Genomic DNA, 13,231 nt, shown 5'->3' with positions numbered 1-13,231 from the left:
TTATGAAGGTTAGCAGTTGACACTGAAATGCAACAAAAAAGTGATTTGGTGAAACATACCATGTTAAAGTGTAAATTCTCCTTTTTTAGTCAAATTTCTAAAACTATACCTTCTGTGCTTGTCTTTTCTTGTTTAAAAACTTAAATTAACCTTAACAGTAGACAAATTTTACAAGTTAAAGCTATTTTAAGACTTTAGAATGTCAATTTTGTTGTGTATTAGCATACCAAAGCCTTGGTTAAAATTTAGCAAATACTGAATTAATTTATAACAGCGGGAACAAATTTAGACTTAATTCATGCTAAATTGTGACTTTATACTTGCTAAAATAATAAATTTGATTTAGTTGCATGAAAAAATATAAAGCGTTCCCTTCTGAGGTTTCTACATAACGCGCATTGTTTCTTTTCCAAGGGGTAGCCAATAAAGTATCAATTTATGACCGAACCAAGTCTTTGTGTCAAAATGTCTATATTGGTTGCTAAGGACAATAAACAACAAAACTAACATATATTGTCATACTAAAAGATGTTTCTCCCTCAGAATTGTATCTATAATCTAAATATCAATAGATTTGTGGTATGATTTGTCTAAAAATAAGCAATTCTGTGCTTTGTCAAATGCCATAAGGTAGCAAAACACAGTTAGGAAAAAAACTTAAAATTGACACTCATAATTTTTAAACACCCTCTTTCCCTTCCTTTCTAACAAATAAGGCTTAATATTTGTGTTATGCATGTGTATATTTATAGAAAGAAAATCTTCAATAGATTTGATTTCTAATGGTTATAATGGTGAAATATAATCTCTTTTGGGTGTAACCATGGCAACAATCTGCATTTCTTTGATACAAAATATTGCAAAAAAAGGGGGTGAACATGTCACAAAAGTCTCCAAAATTTGGTCCAAAGGAAAATTTCAATCAATTACAGTGATACCTTTCCTGAATCCATAGACATATATCTATCAAGAGGTCCAAAAAAAATCATATGCATTTCTGCTCGTTTTTCCATAAAATTGAATTGAAAAGATCGAGCGCAAAATCTTTGTTGACAAACACTACAATAATTTATGAACCTATGGGCAGTACGGATAGGAAAATACGGACTGTCAAACAGAAAAATGGCCTATAAAACATGTTAAAAACAATCTAAATGTTCATATAAACCCACTAAGAAGTCTATATTATTCTTCAATTATCTAAAAATCAATTTTATTGTACAAAAACTTTCATATTTAAAAAATTCACCATGGCCATAATGCGAAACTAAACTTCTAACTGTGTATTGCTACCTTAAGTTAAGGATAAACATTTTTTTTTCCAATTCCATTTTAAATGGATTTCTGTGTTCTGCTAGCTAAAACGAGCAAATTGGCCTGCTAGTTTTGAAAATTGGTTCAGAAATAAATATTTTATGAAGGTTAGCAGTTGACACTGAAATGCAACAAAAAAGTGATTTGGTGAAACATACCATGTTAAAGTGTAAATTCTCCTTTTTTAGTCAAATTTCTAAAACTATACCTTCTGTGCTTGTCTTTTCTTGTTTAAAAACTTAAATTAACCTTAACAGTAGACAAATTTTACAAGTTAAAGCTATTTTAAGACTTTAGAATGTCAATTTTGTTGTGTATTAGCATACCAAAGCCTTGGTTAAAATTTAGCAAATACTGAATTAATTTATAACAGCGGGAACAAATTTAGACTTAATTCATGCTAAATTGTGACTTTATACTTGCTAAAATAATAAATTTGATTTAGTTGCATGAAAAAATATAAAGCGTTCCCTTCTGAGGTTTCTACATAACGCGCATTGTTTCTTTTCCAAGGGGTAGCCAATAAAGTATCAATTTATGACCGAACCAAGTCTTTGTGTCAAAATGTCTATATTGGTTGCTAAGGACAATAAACAACAAAACTAACATATATTGTCATACTAAAAGATGTTTCTCCCTCAGAATTGTATCTATAATCTAAATATCAATAGATTTGTGGTATGATTTGTCTAAAAATAAGCAATTCTGTGCTTTGTCAAATGCCATAAGGTAGCAAAACACAGTTAGGAAAAAAACTTAAAATTGACACTCATAATTTTTAAACACCCTCTTTCCCTTCCTTTCTAACAAATAAGGCTTAATATTTGTGTTATGCATGTGTATATTTATAGAAAGAAAATCTTCAATAGATTTGATTTCTAATGGTTATAATGGTGAAATATAATCTCTTTTGGGTGTAACCATGGCAACAATCTGCATTTCTTTGATACAAAATATTGCAAAAAAAGGGGGTGAACATGTCACAAAAGTCTCCAAAATTTGGTCCAAAGGAAAATTTCAATCAATTACAGTGATACCTTTCCTGAATCCATAGACATATATCTATCAAGAGGTCCAAAAAAAATCATATGCATTTCTGCTCGTTTTTCCATAAAATTGAATTGAAAAGATCGAGCGCAAAATCTTTGTTGACAAACACTACAATAATTTATGAACCTATGGGCGGTACGGATAGGAAAATACGGACTGTCAAACAGAAAAATGGCCTATAAAACATGTTAAAAACAATCTAAATGTTCATATAAACCCACTAAGAAGTCTATATTATTCTTCAATTATCTAAAAATCAATTTTATTGTACAAAAACTTTCATATTTAAAAAATTCACCATGGCCATAATGCGAAACTAAACTTCTAACTGTGTATTGCTACCTTAAGTTAAGGATAAACATTTTTTTTTCCAATTCCATTTTAAATGGATTTCTGTGTTCTGCTAGCTAAAACGAGCAAATTGGCCTGCTAGTTTTGAAAATTGGTTCAGAAATAAATATTTTATGAAGGTTAGCAGTTGACACTGAAATGCAACAAAAAAGTGATTTGGTGAAACATACCATGTTAAAGTGTAAATTCTCCTTTTTTAGTCAAATTTCTAAAACTATACCTTCTGTGCTTGTCTTTTCTTGTTTAAAAACTTAAATTAACCTTAACAGTAGACAAATTTTACAAGTTAAAGCTATTTTAAGACTTTAGAATGTCAATTTTGTTGTGTATTAGCATACCAAAGCCTTGGTTAAAATTTAGCAAATACTGAATTAATTTATAACAGCGGGAACAAATTTAGACTTAATTCATGCTAAATTGTGACTTTATACTTGCTAAAATAATAAATTTGATTTAGTTGCATGAAAAAATATAAAGCGTTCCCTTCTGAGGTTTCTACATAACGCGCATTGTTTCTTTTCCAAGGGGTAGCCAATAAAGTATCAATTTATGACCGAACCAAGTCTTTGTGTCAAAATGTCTATATTGGTTGCTAAGGACAATAAACAACAAAACTAACATATATTGTCATACTAAAAGATGTTTCTCCCTCAGAATTGTATCTATAATCTAAATATCAATAGATTTGTGGTATGATTTGTCTAAAAATAAGCAATTCTGTGCTTTGTCAAATGCCATAAGGTAGCAAAACACAGTTAGGAAAAAAACTTAAAATTGACACTCATAATTTTTAAACACCCTCTTTCCCTTCCTTTCTAACAAATAAGGCTTAATATTTGTGTTATGCATGTGTATATTTATAGAAAGAAAATCTTCAATAGATTTGATTTCTAATGGTTATAATGGTGAAATATAATCTCTTTTGGGTGTAACCATGGCAACAATCTGCATTTCTTTGATACAAAATATTGCAAAAAAAGGGGGTGAACATGTCACAAAAGTCTCCAAAATTTGGTCCAAAGGAAAATTTCAATCAATTACAGTGATACCTTTCCTGAATCCATAGACATATATCTATCAAGAGGTCCAAAAAAAATCATATGCATTTCTGCTCGTTTTTCCATAAAATTGAATTGAAAAGATCGAGCGCAAAATCTTTGTTGACAAACACTACAATAATTTATGAACCTATGGGCGGTACGGATAGGAAAATACGGACTGTCAAACAGAAAAATGGCCTATAAAACATGTTAAAAACAATCTAAATGTTCATATAAACCCACTAAGAAGTCTATATTATTCTTCAATTATCTAAAAATCAATTTTATTGTACAAAAACTTTCATATTTAAAAAATTCACCATGGCCATAATGCGAAACTAAACTTCTAACTGTGTATTGCTACCTTAAGTTAAGGATAAACATTTTTTTTTCCAATTCCATTTTAAATGGATTTCTGTGTTCTGCTAGCTAAAACGAGCAAATTGGCCTGCTAGTTTTGAAAATTGGTTCAGAAATAAATATTTTATGAAGGTTAGCAGTTGACACTGAAATGCAACAAAAAAGTGATTTGGTGAAACATACCATGTTAAAGTGTAAATTCTCCTTTTTTAGTCAAATTTCTAAAACTATACCTTCTGTGCTTGTCTTTTCTTGTTTAAAAACTTAAATTAACCTTAACAGTAGACAAATTTTACAAGTTAAAGCTATTTTAAGACTTTAGAATGTCAATTTTGTTGTGTATTAGCATACCAAAGCCTTGGTTAAAATTTAGCAAATACTGAATTAATTTATAACAGCGGGAACAAATTTAGACTTAATTCATGCTAAATTGTGACTTTATACTTGCTAAAATAATAAATTTGATTTAGTTGCATGAAAAAATATAAAGCGTTCCCTTCTGAGGTTTCTACATAACGCGCATTGTTTCTTTTCCAAGGGGTAGCCAATAAAGTATCAATTTATGACCGAACCAAGTCTTTGTGTCAAAATGTCTATATTGGTTGCTAAGGACAATAAACAACAAAACTAACATATATTGTCATACTAAAAGATGTTTCTCCCTCAGAATTGTATCTATAATCTAAATATCAATAGATTTGTGGTATGATTTGTCTAAAAATAAGCAATTCTGTGCTTTGTCAAATGCCATAAGGTAGCAAAACACAGTTAGGAAAAAAACTTAAAATTGACACTCATAATTTTTAAACACCCTCTTTCCCTTCCTTTCTAACAAATAAGGCTTAATATTTGTGTTATGCATGTGTATATTTATAGAAAGAAAATCTTCAATAGATTTGATTTCTAATGGTTATAATGGTGAAATATAATCTCTTTTGGGTGTAACCATGGCAACAATCTGCATTTCTTTGATACAAAATATTGCAAAAAAAGGGGGTGAACATGTCACAAAAGTCTCCAAAATTTGGTCCAAAGGAAAATTTCAATCAATTACAGTGATACCTTTCCTGAATCCATAGACATATATCTATCAAGAGGTCCAAAAAAAATCATATGCATTTCTGCTCGTTTTTCCATAAAATTGAATTGAAAAGATCGAGCGCAAAATCTTTGTTGACAAACACTACAATAATTTATGAACCTATGGGCGGTACGGATAGGAAAATACGGACTGTCAAACAGAAAAATGGCCTATAAAACATGTTAAAAACAATCTAAATGTTCATATAAACCCACTAAGAAGTCTATATTATTCTTCAATTATCTAAAAATCAATTTTATTGTACAAAAACTTTCATATTTAAAAAATTCACCATGGCCATAATGCGAAACTAAACTTCTAACTGTGTATTGCTACCTTAAGTTAAGGATAAACATTTTTTTTTCCAATTCCATTTTAAATGGATTTCTGTGTTCTGCTAGCTAAAACGAGCAAATTGGCCTGCTAGTTTTGAAAATTGGTTCAGAAATAAATATTTTATGAAGGTTAGCAGTTGACACTGAAATGCAACAAAAAAGTGATTTGGTGAAACATACCATGTTAAAGTGTAAATTCTCCTTTTTTAGTCAAATTTCTAAAACTATACCTTCTGTGCTTGTCTTTTCTTGTTTAAAAACTTAAATTAACCTTAACAGTAGACAAATTTTACAAGTTAAAGCTATTTTAAGACTTTAGAATGTCAATTTTGTTGTGTATTAGCATACCAAAGCCTTGGTTAAAATTTAGCAAATACTGAATTAATTTATAACAGCGGGAACAAATTTAGACTTAATTCATGCTAAATTGTGACTTTATACTTGCTAAAATAATAAATTTGATTTAGTTGCATGAAAAAATATAAAGCGTTCCCTTCTGAGGTTTCTACATAACGCGCATTGTTTCTTTTCCAAGGGGTAGCCAATAAAGTATCAATTTATGACCGAACCAAGTCTTTGTGTCAAAATGTCTATATTGGTTGCTAAGGACAATAAACAACAAAACTAACATATATTGTCATACTAAAAGATGTTTCTCCCTCAGAATTGTATCTATAATCTAAATATCAATAGATTTGTGGTATGATTTGTCTAAAAATAAGCAATTCTGTGCTTTGTCAAATGCCATAAGGTAGCAAAACACAGTTAGGAAAAAAACTTAAAATTGACACTCATAATTTTTAAACACCCTCTTTCCCTTCCTTTCTAACAAATAAGGCTTAATATTTGTGTTATGCATGTGTATATTTATAGAAAGAAAATCTTCAATAGATTTGATTTCTAATGGTTATAATGGTGAAATATAATCTCTTTTGGGTGTAACCATGGCAACAATCTGCATTTCTTTGATACAAAATATTGCAAAAAAAGGGGGTGAACATGTCACAAAAGTCTCCAAAATTTGGTCCAAAGGAAAATTTCAATCAATTACAGTGATACCTTTCCTGAATCCATAGACATATATCTATCAAGAGGTCCAAAAAAAATCATATGCATTTCTGCTCGTTTTTCCATAAAATTGAATTGAAAAGATCGAGCGCAAAATCTTTGTTGACAAACACTACAATAATTTATGAACCTATGGGCGGTACGGATAGGAAAATACGGACTGTCAAACAGAAAAATGGCCTATAAAACATGTTAAAAACAATCTAAATGTTCATATAAACCCACTAAGAAGTCTATATTATTCTTCAATTATCTAAAAATCAATTTTATTGTACAAAAACTTTCATATTTAAAAAATTCACCATGGCCATAATGCGAAACTAAACTTCTAACTGTGTATTGCTACCTTAAGTTAAGGATAAACATTTTTTTTTCCAATTCCATTTTAAATGGATTTCTGTGTTCTGCTAGCTAAAACGAGCAAATTGGCCTGCTAGTTTTGAAAATTGGTTCAGAAATAAATATTTTATGAAGGTTAGCAGTTGACACTGAAATGCAACAAAAAAGTGATTTGGTGAAACATACCATGTTAAAGTGTAAATTCTCCTTTTTTAGTCAAATTTCTAAAACTATACCTTCTGTGCTTGTCTTTTCTTGTTTAAAAACTTAAATTAACCTTAACAGTAGACAAATTTTACAAGTTAAAGCTATTTTAAGACTTTAGAATGTCAATTTTGTTGTGTATTAGCATACCAAAGCCTTGGTTAAAATTTAGCAAATACTGAATTAATTTATAACAGCGGGAACAAATTTAGACTTAATTCATGCTAAATTGTGACTTTATACTTGCTAAAATAATAAATTTGATTTAGTTGCATGAAAAAATATAAAGCGTTCCCTTCTGAGGTTTCTACATAACGCGCATTGTTTCTTTTCCAAGGGGTAGCCAATAAAGTATCAATTTATGACCGAACCAAGTCTTTGTGTCAAAATGTCTATATTGGTTGCTAAGGACAATAAACAACAAAACTAACATATATTGTCATACTAAAAGATGTTTCTCCCTCAGAATTGTATCTATAATCTAAATATCAATAGATTTGTGGTATGATTTGTCTAAAAATAAGCAATTCTGTGCTTTGTCAAATGCCATAAGGTAGCAAAACACAGTTAGGAAAAAAACTTAAAATTGACACTCATAATTTTTAAACACCCTCTTTCCCTTCCTTTCTAACAAATAAGGCTTAATATTTGTGTTATGCATGTGTATATTTATAGAAAGAAAATCTTCAATAGATTTGATTTCTAATGGTTATAATGGTGAAATATAATCTCTTTTGGGTGTAACCATGGCAACAATCTGCATTTCTTTGATACAAAATATTGCAAAAAAAGGGGGTGAACATGTCACAAAAGTCTCCAAAATTTGGTCCAAAGGAAAATTTCAATCAATTACAGTGATACCTTTCCTGAATCCATAGACATATATCTATCAAGAGGTCCAAAAAAAATCATATGCATTTCTGCTCGTTTTTCCATAAAATTGAATTGAAAAGATCGAGCGCAAAATCTTTGTTGACAAACACTACAATAATTTATGAACCTATGGGCGGTACGGATAGGAAAATACGGACTGTCAAACAGAAAAATGGCCTATAAAACATGTTAAAAACAATCTAAATGTTCATATAAACCCACTAAGAAGTCTATATTATTCTTCAATTATCTAAAAATCAATTTTATTGTACAAAAACTTTCATATTTAAAAAATTCACCATGGCCATAATGCGAAACTAAACTTCTAACTGTGTATTGCTACCTTAAGTTAAGGATAAACATTTTTTTTTCCAATTCCATTTTAAATGGATTTCTGTGTTCTGCTAGCTAAAACGAGCAAATTGGCCTGCTAGTTTTGAAAATTGGTTCAGAAATAAATATTTTATGAAGGTTAGCAGTTGACACTGAAATGCAACAAAAAAGTGATTTGGTGAAACATACCATGTTAAAGTGTAAATTCTCCTTTTTTAGTCAAATTTCTAAAACTATACCTTCTGTGCTTGTCTTTTCTTGTTTAAAAACTTAAATTAACCTTAACAGTAGACAAATTTTACAAGTTAAAGCTATTTTAAGACTTTAGAATGTCAATTTTGTTGTGTATTAGCATACCAAAGCCTTGGTTAAAATTTAGCAAATACTGAATTAATTTATAACAGCGGGAACAAATTTAGACTTAATTCATGCTAAATTGTGACTTTATACTTGCTAAAATAATAAATTTGATTTAGTTGCATGAAAAAATATAAAGCGTTCCCTTCTGAGGTTTCTACATAACGCGCATTGTTTCTTTTCCAAGGGGTAGCCAATAAAGTATCAATTTATGACCGAACCAAGTCTTTGTGTCAAAATGTCTATATTGGTTGCTAAGGACAATAAACAACAAAACTAACATATATTGTCATACTAAAAGATGTTTCTCCCTCAGAATTGTATCTATAATCTAAATATCAATAGATTTGTGGTATGATTTGTCTAAAAATAAGCAATTCTGTGCTTTGTCAAATGCCATAAGGTAGCAAAACACAGTTAGGAAAAAAACTTAAAATTGACACTCATAATTTTTAAACACCCTCTTTCCCTTCCTTTCTAACAAATAAGGCTTAATATTTGTGTTATGCATGTGTATATTTATAGAAAGAAAATCTTCAATAGATTTGATTTCTAATGGTTATAATGGTGAAATATAATCTCTTTTGGGTGTAACCATGGCAACAATCTGCATTTCTTTGATACAAAATATTGCAAAAAAAGGGGGTGAACATGTCACAAAAGTCTCCAAAATTTGGTCCAAAGGAAAATTTCAATCAATTACAGTGATACCTTTCCTGAATCCATAGACATATATCTATCAAGAGGTCCAAAAAAAATCATATGCATTTCTGCTCGTTTTTCCATAAAATTGAATTGAAAAGATCGAGCGCAAAATCTTTGTTGACAAACACTACAATAATTTATGAACCTATGGGCGGTACGGATAGGAAAATACGGACTGTCAAACAGAAAAATGGCCTATAAAACATGTTAAAAACAATCTAAATGTTCATATAAACCCACTAAGAAGTCTATATTATTCTTCAATTATCTAAAAATCAATTTTATTGTACAAAAACTTTCATATTTAAAAAATTCACCATGGCCATAATGCGAAACTAAACTTCTAACTGTGTATTGCTACCTTAAGTTAAGGATAAACATTTTTTTTTCCAATTCCATTTTAAATGGATTTCTGTGTTCTGCTAGCTAAAACGAGCAAATTGGCCTGCTAGTTTTGAAAATTGGTTCAGAAATAAATATTTTATGAAGGTTAGCAGTTGACACTGAAATGCAACAAAAAAGTGATTTGGTGAAACATACCATGTTAAAGTGTAAATTCTCCTTTTTTAGTCAAATTTCTAAAACTATACCTTCTGTGCTTGTCTTTTCTTGTTTAAAAACTTAAATTAACCTTAACAGTAGACAAATTTTACAAGTTAAAGCTATTTTAAGACTTTAGAATGTCAATTTTGTTGTGTATTAGCATACCAAAGCCTTGGTTAAAATTTAGCAAATACTGAATTAATTTATAACAGCGGGAACAAATTTAGACTTAATTCATGCTAAATTGTGACTTTATACTTGCTAAAATAATAAATTTGATTTAGTTGCATGAAAAAATATAAAGCGTTCCCTTCTGAGGTTTCTACATAACGCGCATTGTTTCTTTTCCAAGGGGTAGCCAATAAAGTATCAATTTATGACCGAACCAAGTCTTTGTGTCAAAATGTCTATATTGGTTGCTAAGGACAATAAACAACAAAACTAACATATATTGTCATACTAAAAGATGTTTCTCCCTCAGAATTGTATCTATAATCTAAATATCAATAGATTTGTGGTATGATTTGTCTAAAAATAAGCAATTCTGTGCTTTGTCAAATGCCATAAGGTAGCAAAACACAGTTAGGAAAAAAACTTAAAATTGACACTCATAATTTTTAAACACCCTCTTTCCCTTCCTTTCTAACAAATAAGGCTTAATATTTGTGTTATGCATGTGTATATTTATAGAAAGAAAATCTTCAATAGATTTGATTTCTAATGGTTATAATGGTGAAATATAATCTCTTTTGGGTGTAACCATGGCAACAATCTGCATTTCTTTGATACAAAATATTGCAAAAAAAGGGGGTGAACATGTCACAAAAGTCTCCAAAATTTGGTCCAAAGGAAAATTTCAATCAATTACAGTGATACCTTTCCTGAATCCATAGACATATATCTATCAAGAGGTCCAAAAAAAATCATATGCATTTCTGCTCGTTTTTCCATAAAATTGAATTGAAAAGATCGAGCGCAAAATCTTTGTTGACAAACACTACAATAATTTATGAACCTATGGGCGGTACGGATAGGAAAATACGGACTGTCAAACAGAAAAATGGCCTATAAAACATGTTAAAAACAATCTAAATGTTCATATAAACCCACTAAGAAGTCTATATTATTCTTCAATTATCTAAAAATCAATTTTATTGTACAAAAACTTTCATATTTAAAAAATTCACCATGGCCATAATGCGAAACTAAACTTCTAACTGTGTATTGCTACCTTAATTGGTTTCTGATCTTTTAATTCACCATGTTCGTACATATGGAATACCTGAACTACTTTACTATAAGCCCTTCTTCCCATCATAGCCAGATTAATTAATGGTTGATAACTTCGTAAATCCTACAGAAGTCACAATGATATAAATACAAATACGCTACATATTTCTTCAAAAAGAATTTGCTTCTGCTTCGCCAAATCTATTGATAGATTTTTCATTTAATTAAATTTTGGCTATAACAGTTATGGTCCGTTTAAAAAAAAATAGTGTGCTTTGTCATTCGTAATTCTTTCAAAAGTGTTAATGCTAAGTAAAATTAATTTTTCCATGGAATTACATTATAGATTCAAAAGTAAGCAGTTATTCACTTTAAAGGATATGTTTTATTACTTTCCGCAGACAATTACACTTAAACCTAGAGCCAAAAGATGTTACCTTATTATATGCGGGAGTAATTTTGCAATTCTTTCTCTCCATATTCTTATCTGTACGAGATTGTTTACTCTTTCTTCAGAATTTGTGTTCAGTTGCCTTCTAAACAACTGGACCTTCAAAACAGTTTATTTTTAGTTGAATCATGAATTTCTGATAAAAGAGATGTTTCGGTGTATAAATATCTGAATATTGCAAGGTAATCTAATGTACCATAAACCATTAACCAAATAATGAAATTTGAAACACTGAATGATGACGTACGAATAATGATAGATTCTATATAAATAGCATATAAAAATAATATAAATGGCTGATTTATAAATAAAGTGTGATGAACTATTTACGTTAATTTGTCTGCAAATACAACAATTAATTTTAAAATGAAAATGCCAATCCATTCCTTGATGAAAAGCAATTTGTAATAGATTTGTTAAGCTTTCAATTATTTCCAAAATTTCTGTTAACTTGACAAGAAAGATGTATTACCATGTCAAAATTATTCAAATCTTTAACATAGTGACCAACTTCATTGTGCAACTTTGCCACGATTAGACACTCTTCGTCTGTCAGTTCTACATAAATTTTGGCCAATACATGTTTCTTATGCAGCTTTTCATAAGCACATTTGCAATAAAATATGAATAAGTATGAATAAAACGAATTCATAAGAAGCACAATAAGCATGTTGATAAGCATCGGTTTGATCTACAGTGTAAAGAACTTCATGTTAATTACTGCAAAACTTTATCTATATCTAATGGAAATAAAACAAAGAATAACCATATTGAATTAAATCGCGTGAAGAAGACCTATAAAGACTATGAACGTAAAGTAGACGTATATATATGCGACAAGAAGGAGATGCCCTATGTAAATTAAGGAATGACAATCCTGAGAAATATTATTCTGTAATCACAAGAAGCAGAAATGTGTTTTTGAAGAACTAGATATGGATATAACCATAGATGAATTTATTAAAGCTATTCACGACTTAAAACGTGAGAAAGGTTATGGCCCAGATGGTTTGTTAAACTAATTGTTTCATTGATTATAAATAAATAAATAAAATAAATAAATAATCTTTATTTCAAGAGGATTATCCCATATTCTAATGCAACATCGTTTGTAACGTTAGTTTTGATTGGATAACGTCACTGATTTTCATGGCATCAATTCACAATTGATGCTATGAAAGTGTACGCGCAAGCGCAGACGACGTATGACAGATTAAATGTATGATTTGACGTCGGTTTCTGTCAGTTACATTAGAATGAAGATAACAATATTGTATTTTAAGCTCAGACTCCTAACGCGTCGCCAGTAAACTTAATTTGCGACCATTAAATCACCAATTGATGCTTTCGGAGCTTAAAATACAATACAGTTATCTCCTAAATAGTTAAAACTAATCTTCCTGAGAGTCCTCAAAATAAAAATAACATACAGTTTTATAATCATATATTATACACAATATACAATTGTATCTAGATAATAATAAAAAGCATATTAATTTCCACAATTCATGAAAAAGATATCAGGGGAGTTATCTTTTCTTATCTGCTAGTCAACAGGAGTTAATAACATAAATGGAAACAGAATAGAAAAGTCAAT

The sequence above is a fragment of the Mytilus californianus genome, unplaced genomic scaffold (assembly GCF_021869535.1).
Source record: "Mytilus californianus isolate M0D057914Y unplaced genomic scaffold, xbMytCali1.0.p SCAF_10, whole genome shotgun sequence".
Taxonomy (NCBI): Eukaryota; Metazoa; Mollusca; class Bivalvia; order Mytilida; family Mytilidae; genus Mytilus; species Mytilus californianus.
The sequence above is the reverse complement of the archived record's forward strand: the minus strand, read 5'-3'. Positions refer to the sequence as shown.